Below are 6676 nucleotides of genomic sequence, written 5' to 3'. Positions count from 1 at the left end.
TCTTAGCAATATTCAGTTCCTAGAGTTTTGTGAAAAAACACAGCCAGGTGGACAAGAGCAATCCAGACTGACATATTACTATAGAAAAGTCTTACACACGAGTTTGGTCAAACTTTTAGACCACAGAGAATTTACGTTCATTAAAACCATTATAAATACCTCAATAGCAGGAAAGTTTTAATTCAGGATTAACTAATGTTTCTATGGTTGGGAAATCATTCTAGACAACCTGAATACCTTGGCAAAAATGTTTCTCTGTTCATGTGGACTTTTTATTTCCCTTTCCTTCCCCCCTTACCCTAACTGCTTTTATAAAAAATATTCTTTAAATTTTAAAAACACCTTTTTTTCAACCCTTCTAATACAGGCAAAGATGTATCCTCAGCATAAATAAGTTCTGGCTCTCCAGAGACCAAACCCCATTATACTTCTTGTCAAACCAGGACCTGAGGAATACCAGTATGGATGTTAACAAGTAATAGTATGTGAAAAAAAAGGCCTAATATGTTGCAGAACAACATAAAAGAAAACACCTGCCTATTCAAGCAGTACAGAAACACACACAACAGCTCAACAATGGTCAGAAATCCTCTAGTCTGCACCTTGATGAAGTAACATGGCTGTTGCCCAGAGGTCTGCAGAAGAAAAGATGAATTGTGTAATTTTAAAATAACTGAAATAAAACATGAAGAGGAATATCAACCACAAAGTATATTCTGAACTCTGCTTTCTCTCACTTTCTTAAACCATCCATTTATCTCTGTCAGCACAAACAACTTTCTGAATATGCTTGTACGAGCCAAGCTCACTGCTAGGCCTGTTCCCAAGGCTGGGCTTGCCCACTGACCACTGCAAGTCCACACATCTGCAGCCCACCACAGTCAGCACCCGGAGTGCCTCAATGCAGGTCGAAAGTGAACGTGGGCCATACACAGCACACACCAGCACCAGGACAGATGCAGAGAGACCCAGACTGCCTGAACAAGGCTCAAATGCAAATTCTTATGCAATGGTGTCTCTGAAGTTGTTGCCTTCAGTTACTCTGGGAAAAAGGCAAATCTGAAATAAAATGTTGTTGAAAGAGATCTGTGTGGCTCAGCTTCTCAGTAGTCTATGATGCTTGTTACTCAGAGCTGTCAGAAGGGAGAGAAGATAATATAAAGAAAGAGCTAACTGAAATTGCTGTTTTAGAATGGAAAGTTAGCATCACACACTTGTCCCTACTCGCACTAGCCATGCTTCAGAAGTTCCCTAAGCCAGGATTGACTTTGTCAGTAAAAAAGAACATGTGTTAACTTACATTTTGGGTGTGCAACCTTTTGGCTTGCCTGGGACACATCAAGTGGAGAGGAGTTATCTTGGGAATCACGCTCTTCATATCTGTTGTGGTTCCTATGGAAATAAACAGGAAGCACTGCTTTCAGAGTAGCCCCCGTAAAATAGACAATGCTTTTAGTATATAAGTAATAAAAGATTTTAATTCTAAATATTTTTCTTAAAATGTTTTTAAAAAGAAAGAAATACATAAAAGTTGCAGAATATTTGACTTGTTTTTGAGAAACAAATGTATCACTGCTTCAATAGCAGCCGTTGCAAACCTTAGGGAAGTTTCAAGGTGTTTGTTAGAGATTTCTGATGGAGTTTTACTCTTTCTATACTTCATCCTTGAAAACAGCCCACATATCTGCATACTGCCAAGAAATGATGACATGAACAAGGTGTGATTGTGAAACAAAGAATATTTTTCTCTGGTAAAAGAGGGATTATGGAAAGTCTGGTAAAAAGACATGATCAGATTTTTGAGTTGAATATCTGACTGCAACTCTATACGTTCCATCTGAAAATTTGCAGGTAATGTATTTATATCAATTGAAAATGGTGTCACAAACACAGATTGGTGATTTTTTTTCTTTGCAATCTTGAAACCCATTTTCAAATTTGTTTATCAGAAAGGAAAGTACGGCTTAGTATTTTTTGCTGTTCAGTGCACTGCATTTAGTCAATTGCATGCATTTTGATATATTTGCCATAATTTGAATCAGCACAGCACTGCCTTCCCCATGCCCTGGTTTCAGCTGGCACTGTTAATAGTGCACTGTTGGTTGGGTTGTTCATTAGCAATAGGTGCATACCTCGGGCTGCTCAGCAAGCTTTACAGAGGGTGGCATTGTGCAGGCTGTACTGCCAGCTGTGCTAGATCAACAGAAAACTGCAGGCCACAGGTTGGACATTCTTGATTTACATCCTTTGGAAAGAAAGCAGTGACTCATTTTCAATGGTTCAGGTGTTCTATTCACAGGACCTGATTAATTTTGATTGGAAAGTTGCAGAAAATTCTCTGAGATAATTTCATATACTGCATTTTTATTATTAAGCAAAGTCTTAATGACCTGTGGTTAAACCACTGGTTTCACCACCACTCATATCCCTACAAAACCACTTTGCTCTGCCGGATTCTATGTTTGTATTCCCTCTGCAAAACCTTTTAGCAAACCACACACATGATGTTGGGAGATACTCAGCTTCTGCATGCATTGCTGCCATCAAAGGGCCAAACCCTGAACTAGTTCTTGCATTCATCAGGAAGATGACAAGGCCAAGTCAGCAGGATCTATCCATTTGGGAAATCTCCTTGGCCACGCACATGAGAAACAGCTGTTGAGCCCCACCATCCCTGCTGACAGGCAACAAAGTAGAGCTTGCCCCTTCCATGGACCTCCAGTCATGAGGAATAATGACAGCTCCAAGTGTTTTCCTACTAGCACAATCAAGTGACAGCCACATAAGCAGAAATACCAGGCAGAAACCAGAGTGAACACTGAGACTGGCACTACTAGATCATCAGCAGAGAGCAAGGGAGCCTGCAGGAAACAGTGCCATCTCCACCTATGGACACCACACTCGGTTTATGGCCTCCTCTTTTCTTCCCAATGCAGCTCCTTCATGAAGGCTCACAGGGGAAGTAGGACTGATTTCTTCCTTTTCTTAGCTTTCCTGGCAAAATCTAAGCAGTACCACAGGCCAGCTCTTAGCAGGGAATCCATACATAAGTAGGATGCTCAGAGGCAGGGGCTGAGCAGTGGGATTGGAGCCAGAGCACTCCAGAGCCAGCCTGGGCCAGCATGGCAGTGCCCAGGCCACAGCCAGCATTGCCACAGTGCAGAAAGAGAAGCAAAGCCCCATGCTGGTGCATCTGAGTAACAAAAGTTGCTTATATCTAAACAAAGGCTTTCTGATAATGTAAAACTGATAGGAAACAGCACACATGTTAGAATATGGCATGACAGATGCTTTAAGATTTGTTTTATGTAAATTTAAACAGGCACCATTCTCTGTGACCAACTCGGTAAGGAATGCAACTCTCATTCCAGCACAGCAACCCCGTGTATGTTTTTGCTGATTTTATTTTCTGCTACATTGACCTCAGATACATATTTTCCAGCCAAAACACAACACAACAGGAAATCAGAATAGCCTGTAAAGTGATCCTGTTTTTAAGCAATTTTCTGATTTTTCATCAGCATTTTTTCCCTTCTCACGCCTGCTACTTCGCTGATACTAGCATGTTATAGCAGGAAAATGTCTTAAGTCACCATAAGTCTTTTTTTTTTTTTTTTTCTGAATTACTACAACACAGGGGCCTTGCTTTCTCTTTTATCGGCGTAACTTTCCTAGTGCATACAGATACTGATGCATGGATATAAGGTGATATACCACAGAAGTGCAAGAAGAGGAGACTCACAGCAATTGAAGTCACTACATTAATTACAGAGACAGCTCCCTTTTTTCCTTTCTTCCTCAAATGCCAATTCTGAAATTTTCTGCAAGTCTCTATGGATCAGTTTAGTATCATGATTGAATTGAAACCCACAGGTACCTGATGCCTCTTCCCAGAAATGCTTCTCTCTGCTAAGTTGTTCTTTGCTCTCTGAAAAAAGAAAGAGCACATCATGAACTGGAATCAGGAGGTCGAAATGCAGAAGTCTTAGCAAAGTCATTGTCTTCTCATGCTGAATCAGAAAGAAAAGATGTTTTCTGTCATTCCAATTTAGTTAATCCCACCAAGTATTTCCTGGTACAGAAATCTCTACTGCCATTACTTAATAAATACAAAGCTACTAAGATATTTTCTAAACAAAGTTCTTAAGGAAAGTACAACTGGAAAGAAACGCCCATGTGCAGCACATCTTTGCCACAGCTTCCCTGTATGGGCAGTCTCAACTTTGCTTCCAGCAGGCTGGAGTCTACAGCTTGTTCCAAATATCTACCTCTGTGTTCAGTAGCCTGGGCATGGGCACCCACACCAATCATTGTGTTTCATCCAGGGGGAAATCAGATCAACTTTCTTTACCAAAAACCCAAACTAGAGCTATCTCTCCAGCTCTCCATTGGACATAAAATTGAGCACTTCTGCTTCCACCAGGAGAGGATTTTCTTTTTAATTTACTGGCCCTTGAGCACTCACGAGGCAGAAGTCACAAGCATGACGCTATAGGAGGCAACCTGCATCAGTGTGTCACGTGTTCCCAAACTTAAAAAAGTATGGAACAGTCAATCCAGCATCCCACAGCCTTCACAATACTGTAATTTAACTCACCTCTCTGATTCTGTGTTGGATGATTGTGTGGGACTTTCTTCCAGTTGTGACCACAGAAATCACCCCCATGCCCCTCCAGTCCCTTCCCTCACCACCTGCGTGGCCCTTAGCCAACAGGCTGACTCTTACCCCATAACCACAGCGGGCTGCCTTCTTGGTGATCCTTGGACCATCCATCGTTTTCGACCACGCAACCCGAAGTTTCCTCCAGTTTGAATATTCCTGCCGTTTGGCAACATCTCCCCCTACCGGACAGAGTGCACATGGTATGTAACTAAACTTGCCTGCAAGTGTCATCGACGTCTTCTGGTCTGACTCACGGCCATCAGGGATCGTTATGCTGGGAAATAGGCTTTTGGACAGAAGGACAATTAAACTGTTAAGGGATCCGCAAAAGGCAGCTGAAATAGCAGAGTCTGCACTTCTTTTAATAGAAGCAGAGTACCCCACTTGAACTGTGAACAATTTACAAACATGCAAACAAAAAATAATTCTGATTTAAAATAACATTCAATTTTCGAAAAGTGAATTTCTGAATCAAGCTTTCTTTTTCCAGCAGACATATCCCTATATGTTCTCATCCCTTCATCTCTCCTCATTTAAAAGCTACTCTAGATTGTTACTTGGATGAAATCTAAGATGCAACTGGCTATTGCCGAGTCTCATTCAACACATGACGCTAGCAGCAGACAAAACATATAAGTCTCTTCTCTCTGAGATATCTGATCTCTATCCCCCACACTGTACCATTCCATCCCTAATCCACTTCCTTTCATATCTTAGACGACTTCTATAATTTATTTTCCCTGCTTCAGAGTGGACCTTGGGATCAAAATCATATGTCAGGATGTCCCAAAATAAGGGAGTTCGCTATATGACTGGAAAAAAGCTGTTAGCTAACAATATGAACATGTCCAATCTTTTGCCTCTGTTTTCTCATTAGTGTCAACACAATATTTAATCCTCTGTGCTCTTCTGTAGCACGTCTACAAACTCTGGCACTTCATGTACCATACAGGTTGTTGCTTCACTTTATCTATCCAGGAAGCAGTCCTAGTGAAGACTTCCTAATGTTGCACTGGATGTTGCATGAAATTCACTGCGTATCAGACAATTCACCGAGAACAAAGTGCAATGGAATCTTCCAAACTTCTTGGCAATTACCAGAAAATCCTAGATGGCAATATAGTGCAAGCATGAAGAAACAGAATCATAGAATCTTGTACACTGGAAATCTTACTCTGGATGTCATCTTCAAGCATGGAATCCAAGCCTTTCTAAGTGAAAGAAAAGAAAGTCATCAGGAGTAATGAACATGGATTCTCCAAGGAGAAATTATGCTCTATCAATGTGGTAGCCTTCTATGATGCCACGACCAGCTGGATAGATGAGCAGAGAACATTGCGTGTTGTCAACTTCAACACCATCAAGGTTTTGACTCTGTCTCCCACTACATCCTTGTAGGTAAGCTTAGGAAGTGTGGGATAGATGCATGGACAGTGAGGTGGATTGAGATCTGGATTACTGGTACATTTCAGAAAGCTGTGATCAGTGACAGGATGGAGGCCTGTAGCTAACAGTGTTCCCCACGGGTCAGTACTGCATCTGGTCTTGTTTAACATCTTCTAAGGGACATAGATGAAGGGATAAAGTGCACCCCAGGAAGCTTGCTGGTGATACAAACCTAGGAGGAGCGGCTGACACATGAGAAGGCTGTGCTGCTATTCAGTGAGACCTGGACAGGCTGGAAAGTTAGGTAGAAAGGAATCTTATGAGGTTCAACAAGGGCAAGTGTAGAGTCCCACACATGGGCAGGAATAACTGCACACACTAGCACAGATTAGGGGCTGATGTATGGAAAGAAACTCTGCAGAGAAGGACATGAGTGTACTGGTGAACAGCAGGTTGATCATGGTCCAGCAATGTGCCCTTGTGGCTCAGAAGGCTAATGGTATCCTGGGTGCTTTAAAAAGAGCGTGGTGAGCAGGTCAAGGGAGGTGATCCTCCCCCTCTACTCTGCCCTGGTGAGGCCACATCTGGAGTACTGTGTCCAGATTTTGGCACCCCAGTTCAAGAAAG

Source organism: Tetrao urogallus (genome assembly GCF_951394365.1).
Source record: "Tetrao urogallus genome assembly, chromosome: Z".
NCBI lineage: Eukaryota > Metazoa > Chordata > Aves > Galliformes > Phasianidae > Tetrao > Tetrao urogallus.
The sequence above is the reverse complement of the archived record's forward strand: the minus strand, read 5'-3'. Positions refer to the sequence as shown.